The sequence below is a fragment of the Protopterus annectens genome, chromosome 2.part2 (genome assembly GCF_019279795.1).
Source record: "Protopterus annectens isolate FY-2018-M chromosome 2.part2, PAN1.0, whole genome shotgun sequence".
Classification (NCBI taxonomy): Eukaryota; Metazoa; Chordata; order Ceratodontiformes; family Protopteridae; genus Protopterus; species Protopterus annectens.
Window position 1 is genome coordinate 469,884,622 of NC_056730.1, and position 13,747 is coordinate 469,898,368.

General features: G+C 42.3%; 1 protein-coding gene across 2 annotated transcripts in view; it reads right to left on the minus strand.

Annotated features, from left to right (window-relative positions):
- The window catches only part of CERT1 (ceramide transporter 1), a 2,527,843-nt gene that overhangs the window by 2,507,623 nt on the left and 6,473 nt on the right, over positions 1-13,747 (minus strand). The gene's annotated exons all lie outside the window — the stretch shown is intronic.

The following is a 13,747-nucleotide window of genomic DNA, read 5'->3' on the forward strand; positions in this document are numbered from 1 at the left end:
TCAGTCTGGGGTTGCTTTCTCCCTCTTTCTCCAGATCCAAAATAAGACTCTCCACTGGCACAGCTCCAGAGTTGAGAGCTCAGCTGAGTGGCCAAGCCAAGACCACCAGCACCCTCTCTGTCCAACCAGTGTTTTGTATCACTGCCCAAGTACGTGACACACACACCCTTTGAGATACACCAGATAACGCACGCACTTTGATCACTCCACAACAGGTACAAATATGACTCTATCATTGTCCATGTTGTGTGAATGACCGGAGATGTACCTCCCTGGACTACATGAAAACAGACAGAGGAGCTCTCGGATCTTGTAGCCCATGCATGTATGATCTTAGCTCTAAACAGCATCCTACCGTCACCCAGAATGACACCACAGTACAAGTAGTAAATGATTGACCAACAATTTGCTAAGTTTCTGGTATCATTCCAAGGGGATCCAGTATCAGTCTTCCTAGGATGACATCGACAGACTTTGATACTTCACCAAAGATTGCCTGCACCTGTCACCCCAGGGATTCCTGATACTGGCCAAGGCTCTTGCCACCCCTACAGTGCCTTTTTTAGGCAATGTCCTGAAGACAAAATTATCACCATAACAGCTACAAGCTAAGAAAATCTGAGGGTTATGCCACTCAACGCTAGAAGTCTAAATCTCAAAAATGCACTAGCTTGAAGCACTCATTAAAAATGGAGAACATCGACATCTGTACAGTGACAGAGACCAGATTCAAGGCTCCGGACATCACCCCAGCACTACCAGGCTATAATTCATACCACACCTTTCAACCCCTAAACCTGGACTGAAGCACTAAAGGTGGTGTCTCCATATTCATAGAGGATATGCACATCTCCAGACTAGTAAACCCCAACACAACGCATCAGAGATACTTCAGGTACAACTAACACTAGGTAAAACTGCAATCCAGGTTGTAGCCTGCTACAGATCCCCCACCATGTACCAAGACTTCCACTCCACATTCTTAAACACACTGGAAAATATTAGGGTACAACCAAATACTCATACTGGGAGACTAACTACCCCACAATTAACTGGGAAAATGACTCCTGTACCAACACACTTTCTCAATGTTTTCTGGAATTCATTAATTCCTATGCCCTGGACCAACTCATTCTTACCCCCACCAGGGGTAGAAACATCCTTGACCTGGTCATTACTAACATGGGCGACCATTGCTCTACACCAGAAATCAACTCCTCCCTGGTCAGATCTGACCACAAGCTAAATCACCATGGATATCCACATCCCACCCTCACCCCCCCCCCCCAAAGGAAACCACTGTAAAAACTTCTCCAAAGCCAATTTCAGACTTCTAAAACCAGAGGTGGCTAACTTCATGATACCCATGCAAATGGAAAATAGATGCATGACTGATGAATCATACACCGATGCACTGTATCAGCATACACAAGTGCATGGAATGGGCCAAACCAAACAGAACCAAGACGCTCTCCTCCAAAAAAAAAAAAAAAAAAAAAAAAAAAAAGAAGCCAATCTGGTGGTCCCCCACCACAAACAAACTCTACAACAGAAGGAAAAAACTGTTGCAGAAAAGGGTGAATTCCCAAGACTGGAAAAACTCCCTTATTAGACTCAGCAAAATAACTGAGATCAATCATCAAATCCTCTAAAGCTAGCTACGAAAACAAAATTGCTGCAGATTCTAAAGACAACCACAAGGCAATTCTACAGTCAAGAATCTACATGGCAATACTCAGATCTGCTCCGAGTACAGCACAATGGCAATGCATATACAGAACCAACTGATATTGCCAACATGTTGGCCACCAGGTTCAGTGCGAACTTTACTTCCTTTCACCCCCTAAAGGGCTATCACAATAACTGAGAAATGCCAAATCCCTACTATCACAGCTACACAGGTATAAAAACGCACTGTCCAAAGCCAAGAATACAACTTCCATGGGACCTGATAATATCCATGGCTGTGTTCTACATGAATTACATAGTGAATTAGCACCACATCAAAATACCCTGTTCAATCACAGCCTCATTTCAGGCTTTGTTCCTACTGAATGGCACACTACTACAGTCATCCCACTCCACAAAGGGGGAGTGACTACAGACCCTGGGAACTACCACCCCATTAGTTTGACGAGTCTGATATGTAAGGCTATGAAGTAGATCATCCTGGATGTTATAAATAAGGACATGGGGAATCTCCAAACTCTGTACCCCACGCAGTTTGGGTTTGTGAAAGGTAGAGCATGCCTGTTCAGCCTGATGGACTTTGAGTCTGTCACCAGAGCTGTAGATGAGGGCAAGGTAGTTCACACAGCCTACCTACATTTTCCCAAGGCCTTCAACACCATCCCTCACTCAGGAATCATAGACCCCTATGTCATAAGATGGGTTGCCAACTGGCTCACTGTGAGAACCCACAGTGTGAAAAGTAAGGGACTCCAAATCTGACTACCGACCAGTTACAAGTGGTGTCTCACAGGGATCGCTCCTAGGTCATCTCATGTTTGGCATCTACTACTCTGAAGTTCAAACCAACACAAAGGGACTCTGGCTGACCAAGTTCGCAGAGGACTGCAAACTGGGAGCTATTATTGATTCTCCAACTGATGTACACATTCTACAAAAAGGCCTCACTCACACTACTGACTGGTGCCAGAACCATGGCCCCAAGCTCAATAAAAAAAACTGCATTGTCATTCCCTTTGGGAAAAATTTGGTGCCCATAAACTACAACAATGGCGGTAGTCCACTAAACACTGAAGGTGTGATGAGACCTGGGGACACAGGTTGACAGCAACCTCTCCTTTGATAACCATATTGCCACTGTAGTCAGAAAGTCCTTCTGTCTGGCACATCTCATTACAAAACGTTTCTCACCCAGGAAGTGGTCATAATCTCCATCTACTCGTCCTTCATTAGACGTATTATAGAATACAATGCCCCATTTGGTATGTACCTCTCTAGACACCTACAACTGGAAAGGCCACAAAAATATCTCACCAAGAGGATCTTGGACCTTAGACACATGCCCTATACGGACAGACTCAAAAAACTCCCGCTATAGTCTGTCTCTATCACCTACTTAGAGGCGATCTTGGCTTGACCTACAAAGCCATGTCTGATCCAGAGCTACTAGATATGCTACACTTAAAGAAATCCCAATCCCTCCATGCCTCACGCTCCAGGGACCTAAACCTCATTACCACAATAAACAGAACATGCTGGAGGGACATGTTCCTAACCCAGAGACTTCCCATACTCTGGAACAAACTTCCCATTCATGTCAAGCACAGCACTTCACTAGCCCTCTAAGAGAAATCTTGATGAGTGGATGGGCAATAGGAAGTTCGGCCCGGGGATCACTTCAGTGGCCTTGCTTGACAGGGGCACTGGGAACTAACTTTGGGAGGCATTATACCAAGGAATCTTCTTGGGGTAGGCGCCATTAGCCTAGAACATACCTATGAACCTATATACAAATACACACACACTCCTGGGAAAGGCTGGTACAGGTTTACTAGCTATGCCTCCTTTTGCCCAGACTAAAGGCAGTTATCACGGCCACAAGCAAACTCTTTATAAGCTACTTTAGGGTGTCCAATCTTACTGTGTAATGTTATTAATCCAAATGGTAGTTTGACCAGGTGCAAGGCTATTACGAGTGGCCTGCACAGTATCATCAAATAAATATGCAAGTACTCTCAGTGCTTAAATAGGTCTGACAAATAATCAGCTGCAAATACAGGGTTAAGTATATGTAATAATAATAAAAAAACAAGAAATTACTCAATAAAACATCACAGTAACTTCAGAGTTCAAACTCACAGGAAATATTTAAAACAACATTGCAGGACAGTCTCAAATAAATACAGACAACATCTAAACTAATCTTTACTATATTCCTTACTAAACCTAAAAAAAAAAAAAAAAAAAAAAAAAAAAAAATTACTGTACCCTAGACTTACTTACTCATAACAAGGCAAGTGTGGTAAATGAATCTTCTAGTGGGTGCTGTTGTCAGGTCAAAGACAGATACAAAATGCCCCCTCTCTCTCAGAGTTTTCTTAAATTAATATCTGAAATATTGCTGCTGGGATACTTGCAGCATGACATCCACTTTTTCTCACCTGACTTCAGTTCTCAGGCTCACAAACAACCCCACTGATGCAGCATCTAGCATATACTGTGACAATACAGAGCCCTCAGATGTTTACAGCTGCTACAAGACACAAAAACAATAAAACACTTACAATACAATGCAGAAGGTCCCCTAGTTCTAGGCATCCTGTCTCCTTGCTGCATTGAAGGCAACTTTTATAGCAGAATTACAAAATTTAACTTCAACTATTTTCTTGAAGTTTTGCAAGTTAACCCTCCATGTTCTGGTTCCCTCTATTAAAACATATACATTTACACAGGTACAATAGTTCACACACATTTCTGTCCTTTCCTAGTAGGGTACGCTGTGGATACATCCTTAATGTCAGTACTTCACACTCACTTCTGTACCAGCAGCTTGAAATGGAGACAACATACAGTTCTAATATAGTGGTAACATTATGCAATTGCACCCTGCTGACATTCACAAATGACATAAAATTATTTACAAAATTCTAGACAGTTGTGCTGCCAGTACCTCCTTCTGTCAAAATTCTATACAAATCATATTAATATTCACAAATGACAATTATTTACACAATTCCAGACAGCTGGTCTGGCAGTATTTCCTTTTGTGACAATCATAAAAACCAATTGCATCATGCATAATGTACTTAATCTACTAGATTTGTAAAAAAAAAAAAAAAAAAAAAAAAACTGTACAAGTGTTTTGCATTTTGCTTTAACTATATTAACATTTGAGCTACATCCTTTTCCCAGGCCCTCAATGAAAGGGCATTAACAGCCCAGTCATACTTTGCTGGTAAATAAGAGGAATAAATAAAATAAATACAAAAGCAGCAAACATTTAGAAGCTGGCCAGTTCATACTAGAAAGCATATTTGCGAAACTGCTGTCATCACACTTCTTTTCCATGCATATGCAGAGAAGACACTACCTCCCATGGTATACCACTTAATTAAATGCACACTGCACAGTTTGAAATGCATTTCCCATGGTACCATCATCCATGTCTATCTTGTATTTCCATGCCTGGCTTGGAAAACAAACTTACCTTAAACTCAAATAATAATAATAACCTGCAGAGTACAGAGAGCAAATCTCCATTTTAACAACATTCCTGACAGGGTGAGGGGAGAAGACTATGCTGCCTTCACAAAAAAAGCAAAATTTTGCAACGGACCAATATCCCAGAAGTTGAAAATTAGATTTTTAAGGGCTCAAAAATAAATAAAACGCACGCACAAGAAGAAATTGCAAGAATATCAAGACATGCATTGGTAAAGATTTTACCCCCTTTAAAAGAAAACTGTGTCCAATTTACAGAGAAAAAAAAACATCCAATCGTCACTACCAGAATGTTTGTGAATAACCATTACTTAATTATTACTTGGGGGGGGGGGGGGGTCATTCTGGTGATCAGGTTGTGCAGACATACAGCTTTAAAAAGCTAGCATGGATTTTTCTCCGGGAGAACGAAAATGTTCCTGGAAGCAGCACAAACACTTTTCAAGATGTGAGGGAAAACTGACAGAATGAAGATAAAGAGAGAGAAAGATTTTCAGTCAAGAGGCATGACAAAAAAGGGTCTTAACAGCTCAGCAGGCAAATCCATCAGACAGAATGCCAATAAAGCCCTTCCCTGTGTTCAAAAAAGAAGGCATAAAAAAGCATTTTCAAGAACAGTCAACCTACAATATTGGACCAGTTGGCAGTGTTTAGGGAAACTGACTCCAAAAAGAAGAAGTAAAGGAAACTAGATGGTGCAATTTAAAACCGGGTAAATTAATTTTAGTAAAAAAGAAAAAACATAATTTCCCCCAGTTTCCTCCTGCTTGGCCTAATCTGCTCACAGCAGGAAGGCAAGATTGCCCATTGTGCTCTTTACTTGATAACATATTGTTGTTACACTAAAAATATGATGACCAATTAGCCCTTGAAGAGGATAGGGGATGCTTGTTATTCCAGCTTTTGCACAGGTCTAGGAGTAATATTCATTTATTTTCAAAGTAAAACTCAGAAAAGGCATGTTCCTACCATAAGGAGCCAGGAACAGCCCCATGAAGTATGCCTGGGACTAGCCCAATAAAGTCAGCTGATATGTCAGCCAAGGGACATCTCCAGTTAAGCATGTCTATTGGTCACACAACCAACTCCTAGAATGCACCCTAGGAGAAGATTTAAAGGGGTAATGCAAGGGAAACTTAGAAACTGATATGCTATTTAATATCATGTAGGAAAATGGCAGACTCTGTGGCAGCAGGTGTAAAACATTAGTACTCTTCTTTTTTGGGTGGCGCAGTGGTTAGCATTGTCGCCTCACAGCAAGAGGTTCTCCAGTTTGATTCTCGGCTGGGGTGCCTTCTGTGCGGAATCTCCATGGATTTCCTCCACGTGCTCCAGTTTCCTCTCACATTCCAGAGACATATGTATGGAGCATTTCTCCCTGGGCCTCTGCTAAAAACAGGCTCTGTCCCAGCTGGACTTTCCCGGGAAACAAATGTTAAAGTAAAAAAATAAATAAATGACTTAACTGAGATAGGTAACGGGGGGGGGGGGGTCAATAATGAGCACAAAGAGTGCAGTAAAAGTTAAATAATGACCAAAGATGACATTGTCATGAGTTAAAAGGGAAATACAAAGTTGGTTGTGGGATATTAAAGGGTGCAGTTAAGTTTGGTCTGAACAGGAGAACAAGCTACTGTTCCCAGACATAGTAAAGGCCTTAGTAACTGTAGTACTACTAGCCGGAAAAAAAAAAGTTATTACAAAATAAAAATCTAATGCAATAACTGAAGTACAGAGCCTTATAAAGCAAAAAAGAAAGACTGGGATTTTAAGAAAAGGGAAGAAGCAACCCATCCACAACCCCTTTTCCCCACTTTTGCAAATGGTGTCAGGGTGTCACAACAGTGATAATCATCTAGAGCCAGTGTTTACAGTGCTGCATGGCTAACCCTGCAGCTGTTGTTCTTCCATACTCCACATGCAATACACATACCTACAGCTAATTTAGTGTGTCCAGTCCATCTACTGCATGTCTTTGGAACGTGGGAAGAAACTGGAGCACCCAAGGAAAATGAACACAGGATGGACATGCAGACTTTACAAAGGAGGCACCCCAATCAAGAATCTAAGCAGAGACCTTTTGTTGTGAGGCAACAACTCTACCTGCTGTGCCACTTGCATAGAAAAAGTGGAATTTTTGGGAGCAACACATGCAGAAAAAAAAATGTTCAGACGGAGAAACAAAACAAATCGATCCATACCCATCAATTTTGACAATACCAGTGTAATTCTGTTAACTATTAAAGAAAAAAAATCACTTCTTAACCACTGTTTAAAAATGAAAAGGATCTATACAAAGCTGGATATGTAGGTTCATAGGTTTATACTAGGCTATCTGCCCTAAGGCATTTATAAGCCTAGCCCAAATTTTTGTGGCTTACGCCACCCCTTATATGAAAAAATACTGTGCCCATTAGTTTGTTGTGCCTCTGTCCAGCAGTGACACAGAGATGATTCCCGGGGTAAACCTACGATCTCCCATCCACAGGTCTAGATTTCTCTTGAACAGAGTCAGCGAGGTGCTCTGCCTCACATGGACCGGGATTTTATTCCACAGCATAGGGAGTCTCTGAGAGATAAATCTATCCCTCCAGCACGTCCTATTTATATCCGTGCTAAGGTTTAAGTCGCTTGCTCTAGTGGTTTTGGTGGATTTGGATTTTTTGAGGTGGAGCATGTCCATTAATTCCGGGTTGGACATGGCCTTGTAGGTCAGGCACATGTCACCTCTGAGCAGACGGTATGCGACTGAATAGAGCTGGAGTTTCTTCAATCTGGCAGCATATGACAGATTTTGGAGTCCCTTTATCCTTTTGGAGAGGAACTTTTGGGGTCTATCCAATTGCTACAGATGTCGGGTGAGATACATCCCGAATGGGGCATTGTACTCGATCATTGGTCTGATAAGTGAAGAGTACAGGGGAACAATGACCTCACTAGATCTGGATGTGAATCCCTTCATGATCAGGTGGGCAATGTAGAAGGTCTTTCTAACCACTTTAGCAATGTGAGTGTCAAAAGAAAGGCCACTGTCAACCTGGGTCCCCAGGTCCCCGATAACCTCTTCTGTGCTTAGTGGATTGCCACCTATATGGTAGCTTGGGGTTACCTTGTTTTTCCCGAAGGGTATGACTATACATTTTTTGGCGTTTAACTTCAGGCCATGGCTCTGGCACCAGCTATCTGTTTCCGTGAGTCCCTTCTGAAGGATATCCGTGTCCGATGCACTTTCCACTATGGCGCCCAGTTTGCAGTCGTCTGCAAACTTTGTCAGCCAAAGTCCTCCCATGTTGGCCTGTACTTGGTCGGGTCCAATGTCTGCAAGTCCCCTATATCTTTGTTTATGAGCTCCATTATGATCCTCTCCATAGCTTTGCAGACTAGACTTGTTAAGCTTATGGGGCGGTAAATACCAGGGTCCGTAGAGGCGCCGCCTTTGTGGGACCACAGTTGCCGTACGCCACTCCTTGGGCACGTATCCTGTGGTAAGGCTGAGATTAAACAGCTGCCTTATGTGCGGGTTTAATTCCTCATTTAGCTCGTGTAGCACACAGCCGGGGACACCATCCGGTCCCATTGATGCTGTGTTTTTACCTTTAGAGAGAGCAGCTTTCACCTGCGCATTTGAGATGTCCGGGAGGCTACACTCGGCTGGGATAGTTATCTCTCCTTTAGGGGGGGAGAGGGGCTTGAAGTTTGCACTGAACCTGTCTGCCAGTATGTTGGCAATGTCTGTGGGTTCAGTGATTTTTGTATCATTTTGGACTAATTCTGAGCATATCTGGGAGTTTCCACCCAGGTTCCTAACATAGCTGAAAAAGGCCTTATGATTGTCCTTTGAATCCATGGCAATTTTTCTCTCAAAATTGGCCTTAGTTGATTTTATGAGTGCTCGTATCTTTGTACTAATAATGATCAGGGGTGACTTCCCTTTTATGGATTTTGTTCTATCATGTAATAGCTTTCTCCTCTTATTGTAAAGTTTGTTAATGGCTGGGGTCCACCAGACTGGACGTTTGCCCTTTGTGGAAAGAGTCTTGGTTTTATTTGGGATTGCCTGATCCATGCAGTCCTGGAGGTGTTCATAGAAGGCATTTGTAAGGGCTTCCGCAGCTTGGGTTGTGGTTTCCACTGGCTCAGGGGCCTTGAAGGATACCACACCAGTCTTGAGTAGTGTGAAGTTTGCTTTAGAAAAGTTCTTCACTATGGTTTTTTGTTTGGGGTGGGGGCGGGCTGTGGATTTCCAGTGAGATTAGTTTATGATCAGATCTCACCAATGAGGGATATACTTCGGTGTGGAGCATTTTGTCCCCATGTTTGTGACAATGAGATCTAGTATATTTTCTCCTCTCGTGGGAACAGTGACTAGCTGTTCCATGGCATTTGAATTTATGAACTCCAGGAACCGTTGTGCTAGAAAGTTAGGGCTTGAGTAATGTTCCCAGTCTATATTCGGGTAGTTGAAGTCACCCAATATGATGGTGTTTGGAGATACATTTATACCCTCCAGTGTCTTCAGGAAGGCTGTGTGGGGTTCCTGAGTTTGAGAGGGTGGCCTGTAGCATGCTACAATTTGTAGAGCAGTTTTGCCTATGGTTAGTTGCACCTGGATGGTTTCGAAGCTTAGTGCGTTGCCACCAACCTGGAGGTGTGGGTATCCTTTATGAATATGGATACACCCTCCTTTTGTGGTGTGGTCCGGGTTTTGGGGCGGAGCATGATATGAGGTAAAACCTAATAGTGCCGGGGTGCTCTCAGGAGCCTTGAACCAGGTTTCAGTTACAGCACAGACATCGATGTTCTCCATACTGAGAAGGGCCTCGAGTGCGTGCATTTTGAGATTTAGACTTCTGGCATTGAGCAGCATTACCCTCAGTTTCTTCCCATTTTTGTTTTCTAGGGAGGTAGGTTTAGAATTTGAGCCTTGCCTAAAAAGGGACTATGGGGGTGGCAAGAGCCATAGCCAATATCCGGAAACCCAGGGTGACAGGTGCAAGCCGTCCCTTGCGAGCAGCGTGGCTTGTCAAGCATGTCATCCCAGGCAGACAGACACTGGATCCCCTTTGAATGACACCAGACATTAAGCCAATTGTTAAAGCTGATCATCTTGTCTCTATATTGTGGCATCATTCTTGGTGAAGGAAGGATACTGCTCAGGGTTAGGGTCATACCTGCCTGGGCTACATAATCAGAGAGCTCCTCTATGTCTCTTTTCATGTAGTCCAGGGAGGTGCCTCAGGTCGTTCACACCAGCATGGACAATGACTGTGTCATATTTGTACTTGCCGTGGAGTGACCCGAGTGCTTGTGTTATGTGGCGGATTCTAGCGCCCGATAGGCAGCTTACTGTGACCCTCTCCTTGTTCAGCTTGGTGAGTGGGACGTCAGTGTGTCTGACTATGGAGTCACCTATGACAAGTATGTTTGGTGTTGTATTTGGCCTTAAGGGCTGTGACTGCTTTGCACACTGCTTTTGTGGTTTATGTGTTGCTTGTGGGGTGTCTTGAGGTAGCAGTTGTTTGGGTGTCTGCTTTGGAGGCCTCTGCTGTTTAGGTAAATTTTTACTCAGAGCCTCCGAGTATGTCTTTGTGTGTTTATGTGTTTGATTCAGTGGAGTGGTGGCATTATGTGAGGCTGGTTTTGTGGTGTGTGTAGTTGCCTTCTCCTCCTGTCTGGTCTTGCCAGTCCTGAGATGAGAGAGCTCAGCCTCCAGTTTGGCTAAATAGCTGCATCTCTCGCAAGTATTTGTGTTATGTGGGAGGAGGAGAGGGTTGTCTGTGTACATGAGGCAGTTATAACATTGCCTCAAGATTCCCAGATTCACCAGCTGGACCGGAGAGAAGATTGACAACTGACCTTTGGACATGCTAGAATAATATTGGGAATTCCTTAATTGAGAACAAGGGCCAGTGGGGAGTGAGGGTGTAGTGCTTTTAATTTTTAGTGCTGACTTATATAATTGCTTTAGTGAGCAAGTGCCAGGTAACTTGAGTGCAATGTGTTACAAGTAACTAAATGCAAAAACGACAAACAGTAACTTTCTTTCAAGTGAAACAAGGAAATAAGTACAGTAAGCAATGCAGATATCACTAGTGATCCACAGAAGAGCTGAGAAGTTGCGTATTAGGTGGAATTAGCTTCCAGGGAAATAACAAGCAAACAAACAACAAGCATATAAACAAAGCTAGATTCAACAGGCCTGGATCTAGTCTATGCTAGAGCAAACAAGGTGAACCAATTTCAGTAAGATACAGTTCAAATATTCAGGCACTATAAACCTTTAACCAGAAATTCCCAGCTCAGAAGGGCAGAGTCCAGCCTCTTCTCTCACAAGAGTGCAGACCACGAACCTTCTTAATGTAAAATAACTGGCCTGAAGCCCAAGTGCCTAAACCAGAACTAATACACTTGGACACTGGGCTCTCAATCAGCAGTTCCCAACTTAGAAGGATGAAAGCTACCTGTCCTGCCACCACAGTGCTTGCCACAAACCTTCCTAATGTAAAACAACTGGTCTGAAGCCCAAGTGCTTAATCCAAAAGACTTGAATGATAGCTACACTTTAATCAAGTTACAACCAAGCAGTAATAAATACCATTGAATACTTTAGAGAATGTCTGGATTAGTGCTCAAGTTACACAAACAAAGCTTATTCAGCAGGCCCGAATCCAGTCTATGCCACAGCAAACAAGGTGCACCAACTTCAGATATGCATGCACTATAAGCCTTTAACCAGAAATTCCCAGCTCAGAAGGGCAGAGTCCAGCCTCTCCTCCCACAAGAGTGCAGACCACGAACCCTCTTAATGTAAAATAACTGGCTTGAAAGCCCAAGTGCTTAAACCAGAATTAATACACTTTTAGAATAACAGACACTGAGCCCTCAATCAGCAGTTCTCAACCTAGAAGGATGTAAGCTACCTGTTCTGCCACAACAGTGCAGACCACAAACCCTCTCAGTGCAAAACAACTAACTGGTCCGAAGCCCAAGTGTTTAAACCAAAAGGCTTAGAATGAGTTACACCAAGCAGTAATAAATACAATTGAGTATTTTAAGATGATGCAAAAGTAAAAGAAGTAGGTAAAAACACAAGTACAGTAAAAGCAGATGAAATTTTTTTTTTTTTTTCTGAACAAGTGCCGAGATCAAAGAAACAGATTTGAGTGCTGAAACTAGAAAACTGGCTAGTTATAAGAAAAAAAACAAGCTAGAAGGCTTCCCTCAAACACAGAAGGGCTTGGGGCTCAGAAGCCTACAAATAGTCTGTACCACTTAACAAGAAAGGCAGGAAATAAGCTTAATTTTTTTTTCTATTTCCCAGATGCTCTCTTTGTACACAGTAGGAGTGCCTGAAATCAGAATATGATCTCACTGCACTCAGTTGAGTGAGCAAATGAGATGGGCCCAGAGGCAGGCTGAGGGGCGGGCAGTTTCAATGCCACTAAGATTAACACCAAAACAAAAACAGGGTGGGTGGGAATAACTGAAGAGCAGAATAAATTCAGTTAAAAATTCCTTCAACACTCAAATTAAATACTGTATTTTTTTTAAAAAAAAGAGCAGATAAAGGTACTTAAATTCTCTTATACGTCCAGTTGAATAAGTTCTTAGCTGGCCAAGCTTAAGTTTTAAAGCAGGAATTATTTCACATGCACCAGTTTAAATATGCAAGGACAGGAAATCAAAGAATGTGGCTACCCCCACACCTGTAATTACTAGCAAATATCAAAATTCAGCCAACACTAGCTTCAGTTCAAGTTACTGAAGAGCAGAATAACTTCAGTTAAAAATTCCTTCAACACTCAAATTAAATACTGTATTTTTTAAAAAAAAAAAGAGCAGATAAAGGTACTTAAATTCTCTTATACGTCCAGTTGAATATAACCAAGTTCTTAGCTGGCCAAGCTGAAGTTTTAAAGCAGGAATTATTTCACATGCACCAGTTTAAATATGCAACACACACACTACACACATATATATATATAAATATATTACACACATATTACATACTCACACGTACTACATACACACGTATTACACACACACACATTATATATATATATATATATATATATATATATATATATATGTATATATATATTACATACACATAAATTATATAAGCAATGTACCCTACACACACACACACACATATGTGTGAGCAGCATCTTACCCTCACCTAGAATGATGCCACAGTACAAAGACAAAACGATCAATTTTAACAATTGGCTAAAATTTTGATGTCATTCTAAGGGTATCCAGTGTCTGTCAGCCTGGGATGACATGCTCGACAAGCCACATTGCTTCGCTAGGGACGGCTTGCACCTGTCACCACTGGGCTTTCGGATATTGGGAAAGGCTCTTGCCACCCACATAGTGCCTTTTTTAGACAAGGCTCAAAAAGTCAAACCCACCCCCATAGACAGCACAAGAAACAAGAAACTAAGGGTAATGCTGCTAAACGCCAGAAGTCTTAACCTCAAGATGCACTTTCGAGCTCTCCTCAGTATGGAGAACATAGATATCTGTGCAGTGACAGAAACCTGGTTCAAGGCTC